General features: G+C 47.1%; 1 pseudogene; it reads left to right on the top strand.

The window, feature by feature from the left end:
• Positions 1-516: 516 nt before the first annotated feature.
• LOC147728163 (cis-aconitate decarboxylase-like) lies at positions 517-8,994 on the top strand (annotated as a pseudogene).
• The last annotated feature ends 309 nt before the right edge of the window (positions 8,995-9,303 follow it).

Raw genomic sequence — 9,303 nt, 5'->3', positions numbered from 1 at the left:
TTTAGATAATGACTCTCAATCTGAGATGCATGACTTTGAACATGAGAACCTTGCTGCCCCTGACCGGAGAAGACAAAATGAAATAAAATCACATGCGGATGCTCGGAAGAGAGCTAGAACACCACCCACTCATGAAGGAGACCAGGTGTCAGTCAAACCAGAGCCACAAATGAAGACAGACTGCCGCTATCGAGCTGGGCCATTGATAATCAACCAACAAGAGAGAACTATGATCGCGTCAGAGTCTGAAATGAGTGGATCGCGATAAATGTGTCACATTTCTAAAAATCGCCCATCTGCAGTCAAAGACGCCTTTGCCAATCCGGTGAGGACCCTAGTTAGTGAGAGTGACATGGCTGGTAATGTTCGGCCAAGACCCAATAATCTCGTTGAGTCTGGAGGCAAGAACTCAGAAGCTTATTGGAAACTGCAACAAACCATTTGAAAATATGCACGGTCGATTGAAGAACTGTAAATATGTTCACACCCTCACTGAGGTAGCAAGCTGTCGCCAGCATGATTGACTTTGCATTTGTTCAAGAAAAGGGGAGATGTAAGAATGTTACTTAGCACTCTAGTGGTTGGTGGGAGGAGATGGGGAGGAACAGGAAGGGGAGGAGCCAGGGACGAGATAGAGGGACAGTTAGAGTAGGGCTGGGGAAAGGAATGGTCACGAATAAAGTATTGCTGCTGACACCACAGAGTCCTGTGTCCTCATTGCCGTGAAGGACACAACAAACCCCTCATAATACTTACCATCACAAAATACAAACATACACCCATCTTTCAAACCACACAAAGGAACAAACTCCAATGCCAAGCGTTCTCCCTTCCACCACACTTATCACAGATAGAGCAACGCAGCAGCTCTCTTCTAACCACCTTTCATCCATTGGACAATTTAGAGCCTTCCTACATGACTCACATGCTGCACCACCACCCTTAACTCATACACCTTCTGCCTTAAACACACGCAAAGTAAACATAATTAAGCAATGTGGCACACCTCACAACCTCACTTCCTTATGTCTACTGCACAACAATGTTACACCACGAGAACAACACAGCACACCAAATCACTCTCAAACACCATCTCCAACACATGCATACATTTAACATCTATGTTACTCCGCTGGTTTTTCTGGCCGAATCATTGGGAGAGCTTGTTTTCTTGGGGTAGAGACGATATATCAGTCGGCGCAACACTGTCTTGCCTCTGTTTTCCATTGGCTGGCCCAGGCTCAGCTGCAGTGTAACGAAGGGAAGTCTGAGCTTCTCATGTATGGGACCTCTCCGGTCGATTTTAGAGCTAAGTTGTGGCCCCCAGGCTTCCCCCTGCCTAGTGCAGGGAACAATATTGCTAAAAATCTGGGGATTTGGTACTCTGAGAATCTGAATTTCTCCACACATGTTAAGAAACTTGTCGAGACAAGTTTCGGCACTTTAAAAGCCCTGAGATGGTTTCTCCCCTTTCTTCCAGGACCTGCTAAAGAAACAGTGGTCCGCGCTTTAATTCTATCCTGCCTGGACTACGCTAATGCCCTGTATGTTGACATCCTGCGTTACCTCTTAGGTAAATTGCAGGTTGTGCAAAACTCTGCTGCCAGACTCCTGCTAGGCTTGTCCAAAAGGTGCAGTGTGCGGGCGTACTAGACCTGACACCATTGGCGTGGGTCTTCCTTCCATTTTTCGCTGTTGTTTCCTCTGTTTTTGCTGTTATTAGATGCTCTGGGCGCTGTGCCACTGCCATTCAGTGCCACAGCCAAATGCTTCCTGTGTAAATATGACTGTGAATTGGTATATCCCTGATTGGCTTATTTGGTTTACCTGTTAGTCCCTAGTAGTGTGGCCTGTGTGTGCCCAGGGCTGGTAACCCAAATGCTGCTGGTGGGCCTGCAGCGCTGGTTTGCGCCACCCACAGAAGTAGCTTGTAAAGTGTACCTCAAACCTGCCACTCCTGGATGTCAAGAGGAACCTCTGTCCGTGTTGCTGAAGGAATCTGCAGGAGAGGACTGTCCTTGTGTGCTGTTTCTTGAATTTGCCTTCAGTAATTCCCCTTGGACTGGGAAGAAGAGGGAAAAGGACTTTTGAGAGACTTTTATTTTTGCTAAGCAATCACCCAAGGGCTAGAAGAGAGCTAGACTCCTGCTGGAGTCACAGGCAAATCTGACTCTCCCACCAGCCTCCTGATTCCTCCCAGCGAGGATTTCTATCTGCTGGTGAGGCCCCTGTGAGTTCCAGGGCCTCTAGTTCTACTACAGAGAAGAGAAAGCTGAAAATCGTCGCTAACGCCGTTTGTGAGCCGCCGCAGCGGAAGAGCGTAAGAAGAATCCATGCGCTGCTGCCGCCAATCGCTCGGAAACCAAAGATCATTGCATCGCACGCTTGCGGGCCCCAGAGTGCTCGCTAACCCCAGAGATCATTGCATCACACATTTGCAGGCTTTTTGAAGGCTCGCTGACCACGGAACATCGCATCGAGATCATCGCAGCGCGGACGTAGGGCACCTGCCATTTTCCTCGCTTCGTACCCGGATGGTCGCTCCCTCGCGGGGCGCCATTTTCTTTCATCGCAACAAGATCGCACACACAACAGGATCAGCGCATCATCCTCCCTCGCGGCAAGGATACAACGCATCGCTGGCCTAGCATGAGGAAATCTGTAGCTTTGTCCCGCACGCACCAGCAACCTGGCACATCATCCTCCCTTGCGGCAAGGATTCAACGCATCGCCGGCCTAGCGTGGGGAAAATCATCAATACAGCTCCTTTGCGACATTTTGATGGTTTTGCCAAGAATCCAAGTACTTTGTAAGTAAGAGGGTCGCAGAGACCACTGCTTTGAACTGAATCCCTATTTGAACCCTTTGAACTCTTTTTCCAGCTTTTCAAGAGTATCCCCATTTTCCAGTATTGTGGCATTTTACCGTTATTGGTCTTGTGTTAACTTTATTTTTTATAACTACTTGTGTGGTGTCCCTTTGTAGTGTCCTTCACTGTGTTACTGTGTATGATCATAAATGCTTTACACACTGCCTCTGAGATAAGCCTAGCTGCTCGTGCTACGTTACCACAGGGTTAAGCAGGGGTTATCAAAGGGTGTAGCCCCCTTATTTGGACTTAGGAAGAAGGGTCCCTACTTGGACTGTGGCCAGCCACTGCCAACTAGAGACCCCCATTTCTAACATTGGTCATCAGCGGTGAGGATCTGGACTTGCATTTGTGATCGCATACAGTAATTATAGTGTACACTACTAGTGAGTGCAGACCATAATGCAACCACATACATTTTTGAGATTTTTTGATTCTATTTTTGATTGATATCACTAGTTATTTCTACAATGGGCAAGCCCAGATCCAATGACTCGGAGGATCTCTCCTGGGAAGAAGAGAGAATAGATACCTACAATGCCAAGCAGCTCAAGTTCTTTTGTAAAAAGTTCACAGTCCCTATCACAGGCCTCACTAAGAGAGAGGAGTTTTACAAAGCCCTGAAGGCCTGGCTAGAAGCCAGGGATGCTCCCAAGAATGTGGAAGGGCCTGGGGAGGAGGGAGAGACTGTGGGAGAGCAGCAAATAGAAGTAGTAGGTTTGGTTGGTGAAAAAGCGCTGTCTAGCCCGGGCACGAGTGTGTCCTCAAGGGGTCTATCTCTAGAGGAGATGAAGGACAGGGAGAGAGATAGGCGGCATAATATGGAGATGGCTAGGCTCAAGATGGAAGGTCAGAGGGACCTAGAGAACAAGAAGTTAGAATTTGAGATGATGAAGATGAAATTTGAACATGAGAGAGTATTGAGGGAGTTGGAGATCAAGGCCAAGAGTGTAGAGATCTCCCCTTCTGGTGGCAGTATACCTGCTGATATGTCACGCAATGTGCCATGCTGGGGCAACTCATGTTTCAACCTTGAATTGATAAATGCCAGGCAGAGCCTGCTCATGTGCCAGGCTGAAGTCACTCGTTTGCCAGTCTTGGACTGCAGTTTGACAGATTGCACTTGCAAGCTGTGAAAACCCTCAGATCTCTCCTCTGTTATTCCCCCTTCTCTGTCCTCTTCTCGTTCTTGACTCTGTTGCCTTGTGTTCCTCTCTTTTAGCCCTGTCCAGTCCCTTCCATGTTCTTATACAATGAAACAACTCGACTAATATTGCTTTCTCCCTTCTTCCAGAAACCACACGCCATCCTCAGGCTGTCCAGGCAGGTGCACACAGTGGCGGTGGAAGGTAAGTGTCTGTGTGTGCTCACTGCCAATGGTCTGAGGTCACGCTGTATTTTTTGTACGCAGTTAATGGCTCTGGTGTCCCCTCCCCTGGTCTGAGATCGCTCGCTATATCTTGGTCCCAGTTGCTGGTTCTGGAGTCACTCTCCCTGCTCTGATGCCTCTCAGTATACCCTGGGCCCAGTTACTTGTTCTGATGCCACTCTTGATGGGCCTGGACCACTCTTTATCCCATGGGCCCAGTTACTTGTTCTGATGCCACCCTTCCTGCTCTGATGCCGCTCAGTATACCCTGGGCCCACTTACTGGTTCTGATGCCACTCACCCTGACGTGGGTTCCTTATGCCATGGTTCCAGTTACTGGTTTGAGTCTGCTATCAGTCTAGAACTCCAAGAGTCCTGGGTAGTGATTGTCCCATAAAAACAACATCTGGTTCTCGTCTGAATCATCTGGATTTGTGCCTGATGCCAGCCCAGAGCGCTTGTAGTTCTGATCCTGTCTCTTCTCTTCATTCAGTGTTGGAGGGGAGCCCCCTGGAGAAGGCGGTCACTAGCAGCTTTGCTTCATTCATACATGGAGTCCAGACAGATCACCTTTCCCAAACCGTGCGGCACCGAAGCAAACGTATGATCCTGGACAGCATCGGCGTTGGACTGGTGGGAAGCGCAACCCATGTGTTCAACATCGCCCTGGGATAATGCCAGGTAAGAGGAGACATTGAACACACAAAGCATTACACTCTGCAAAATACAACAATTAAAAACCCCTTTTTGTCTCTGTATTTTTGCAATCCTTCCATGTAAAAAGTTACAAGCACCACAACATGGAACACACCAAAGAACACCAATGTAAAATCCATCCATTAAAGGCCTCTATTCCAGCAATGTCCATCATCTCCCTTTGATCCAGCCTGACACATGGGCCAAAGCAAGCACACCATTCGCCACCCAGCAATTAAAAACCTACTAGGCCATAATGTCCTTGAGACCCTATGAGTTAAAAGCAGACAGGTTCCAAGCTAAAAAGTAGGGGTGGGGGGAATTTGCATAGTCGTGCTATGCAAAGCTCTGTGAACGCTAAAAATCTCAGCGAGCAAGCTGAAATTCTTGTTTCACTCGTTCGCGATGCTTTTTTCCTGTTCGTGAACGCTGTTTGCATACTCGGGGGGAAATATCTTGTGAACACGCATTTTGAAAGTGCGAACAAGCAAAAAATTCCACAAAGCAGTGGATCGCCGAATTTTGGGCATGCAAAATTACCTGAATTCCGTGAGCGGAACAGAATTTACCGCCCAGGCCTATCAAAAACGCACACCAAGGACTACACTTCCATAACCACCCTGTACATAAGCAGAGGGCACCATCACCCAGGAGTCATGCCAGTTAAGGTGAGTGTGGTAGCAAAATGAACAGCACATCTTGTAGCACACAAGCATTAAAACACCCTGCAATGACTCAAAATGTTAGCATGGCCTTGAACTACTCAAAGAGAAAAGGAGACATTGACTTAAAACAACATCTCATGGTTCAAACCATCCCTTGATGAAACCCCCTTTGAGACATTAGTTGTTCAGTATCACCATGAGATTTTACCGTTATTATCCAAATCTTGGATCTAACCAAGCAACACACCATGAACCCCTCACCCATTAAATAACTCTCTAGAATGACAGCAGGACCATCAACCCATAAGCATAGGTAAGAAGAGAGACAGACAAAGTCACAAAATTCACCATGATTTACTTCTGTCATGTTCATGTTTAATTCTGTCTCTCACAGGACATGTTCTCCTTGTCTGCCATCAGCTCTGTGTACGGAAGGAAAGGATTGAGACTCCCACCTACGCTAGCTGCATATGTCAATGGAGTAGCGGTAAGGATTTTGAAAGCTATCATTTTATCCATCAATCACAGACTAAGAGCGATGAGTTTGTGAGAAGTTTAGTTAAATGTTGTCTTCGCCAATGTTAAACCTTGTCTGTTTCCACTCCTGTAAAGAGTATGTATTGGGCAATGGCACAGTCACTCAACAAAATATTAGAATATGGATCCTACACTTATTTAAATTGTGTCCATAGGTTGATGACACTATTGTTCTGCTTATCTTCACTTCCTGACACACCCATCTTTAAGTACCTTCTAATTAAGCATGAGCGAATTTTGCGGATCTCGCGTTCGCGAATTTTGCGGATTTGCGGATTCGCAATCCGCAAAATCCGCGAATTCCCGCGAATTTGCGGATTTTTTTTTTTTTGTGTTCGCCCGTGTTTCTGCCAGTTCGCGAGGGTTTTGTACACTTTCGCAAATTGCGAACTTACCTGTCGGGTCGCAAGTTTCGCGAACTTGTTGTTTCTACGTGTCCAGCCTGTTTGGGACACTCTTCTTCATCACTGCCACTCTCTGTCACCACTGCCACTCTCTGACTACTCATGCCACCCTCTGGCCCACCCATGCCACCCTCTGTTTCATCACCACACCCTCTGGTTGTCCAGTGTACATTATTTTCGGCAAAGCAAAGCACACCTTCCCTGCCTCAAGTGACCTGAATTAATTTGGGGCTGATTAATGTGTCACAGAATATTTTTTTAGCTGGCACCTGCTTCCTTAGTGCGCCCTGATTAGTGATCTTTTGCACTTGCTAAGTGCTTTCATTGTTGCAAAATTAGTTACAACACCTGCCCTGCCCCAACTGACAATAATGAATTAGGGGCTGATTAATGGATTTTAACTTCCAGCCTGGCTCCTGCTTGTCTCCCTTAGCTGTAATTCAGGACCGTTGTGGCATATGTGTAACTATTCTGAGGTTCAGAGCAGGGTCACATAATAGTTTCAACTGGCAACTGAACTCTGGAGGGGCCCCTCAGGAAGCACTACAGGAAATGGCTACTAATGATGAGCCTGAACTTTTGAACCTGGTAAGTAGTTACTTTCAGTTTTGCTAAGATCGTATTTCTGCAATTTTGCACTTATTCGCGGGGCGCGAACTCACGCGAACTCACGCGAACAGTGCGAGCAGTGCGAGCAAAATCCGCTGCTCGCGGATTTGCGGATTTTGCGGGAGATTCGCAAATCTCGCGGATTGCGGATTTCCCGAAAATCCGCAAAATCCGCGAGCGAAACGGATTTTCCGCCCATGCTTACTTCTAATCCTCTACTCCTCTTTTAACAGAGTCACTCCATGGACTTCGATGACACTTGGCACCCTGCCACTCACCCGTCAGGTGCTGTGCTGCCAGCTCTAATGGCTGCCTCCCAGATGTTGCCACTGGGCTTCCGACCCAGCGGCTCAGACTTTCTGTTAGCATTTAATGTTGGCATCGAGGTGCAAGGAAGGCTCATGCGTTTCTCCAATGAAGCCAGCAATATCCCTAAAAGGTTTGTACGATGCCCACAAAAGGCAGAAATATCCTATGGCCAACACACAATACCCATAAGTGGCTCTAGTGGCTCCAGAGCAAGGCTAAGATGCTGAAAGAGAATAGAAATATTCGTTGTGTCATATGTGAGATCCATACAGAGAGAGCATGTTATGTTGTGTGCTTGATGGGGGCAAAGGGCATAAATATCCGGAAGAGGAATCTAATGCAAACAAAATCATGTATGTGGATAGCACACAATATAATGTAAACATGGTAACATTTATTTTTCCGCTCACTGTAACTAGATTATTTGTTTGTGTCAAATGCTTGATTATATCCTAGCCTTTTTTTCTACCTTTCCTCGTACTGCACGATAATGTCTGACATGCTTTAAGTATTTTACCATAATTCACACTTATTGATAGCATTGCCCCTCTTCTAAACTTTTTTTGGTGTGATCACTATTCCATGTCTGACACAGTTCTTTGTATCTCCTTCAGGTTCCACCCTCCTTCTGTTGTTGGCACCATGGGCAGTGCTGCTGCTACAGCAAAGCTCCTTTCACTGAATGCAAAACAATGTGCTCATGCTTTGGCGATCGCTGCCTCTCTGGCGGGGGCACCTATGGCCAATGCTGCAACTCTTGCCAAGCCTCTCCATATTGGCAATGCGACCCGCTTTGGGATGGAAGCAGCACTCCTAGCTGCTCGTGGGATGGAAGCCAACCCACTTATCTTGGACGATGTGCCAGGCTGCTCGGGGTTCAGTGCTTTCTATGGTGACTACCAGCCCTCGTCCCTGGCAATGCCAGATCAAGATTACAGCTTTCTCTTGGAGAAGCAAGACATCGCCTTCAAGAGGTTTCCAGCTCACTTGGGCATGCACTGGGTGGCAGACGCTGCCATCTCAGTCAGAAACAGAGTCACCAATATAACGGGCTCCTTTAACCCTGCTGACATCCGCGCTGTTCTTCTGAGGGTCCCAGTCTACAAGTATATCAACAGGCCCTTCCCAGAGTCCGAGCACGAGGCACGACACTCCTTCCAGTTCAACGCCTGCACTGCCCTTCTGGATGGCAAGGTGGGCATTTCTTCTTTCAGTGAGGACAGCCTTAGAAGACCAGATATCATTAACCTGTTGAGGAAGGTGGTGGTGGAGCACCCTGAAGACAATGTGGCCAACTTTGACAAGATGTACGGGGAAGTAGTGCTGCTGCTGGAGAGTGGAGAGATTGTGACTGGCAGATGTGACACCTTCTATGGACACTGGAGGAAGCCCCTCAGCCAAGAATCCCTCCATGAGAAGTTTCTCTCCAATGCTACCCATGTGCTCCACCAAGACCAGGCGCAAACAATTATTGAGGTGGTGAAGGAGATAGAAAGCCTTACAGACTGTTCACAACTGGCATCCTCTCTGCAGTAAACATGTTAAATCAAAAGTAATTCCTCTCACAATGTGGGACTGAGTAAAACTTTAAATGAACTACCAGGTGCAATCATCTTTGCATTAACTAGCTTTACACAAGATTGAAAATCTACTCAAGGAGAGGGACGTTACCAATTCATTCTATAAAACGACGAGAGTCAATTATGTCCTCTCCTTTCATGAAAGGTGATGTTATGTCTCACAGTACAGTGAGGTCCCCTTTTAACCCAATACAAATACAGATGCATCTGGCTGGCCAGAAGCAATATGCTTACGTTTCCTTGTAACTCATCAGTACTTTGTAAG

Source organism: Lissotriton vulgaris, chromosome 3_1 (genome assembly GCF_964263255.1).
Source record: "Lissotriton vulgaris chromosome 3_1, aLisVul1.2, whole genome shotgun sequence".
Taxonomy (NCBI): domain Eukaryota; kingdom Metazoa; phylum Chordata; class Amphibia; order Caudata; family Salamandridae; genus Lissotriton; species Lissotriton vulgaris.
The sequence above is the reverse complement of the archived record's forward strand: the minus strand, read 5'-3'. Positions and strand labels throughout refer to the sequence as shown.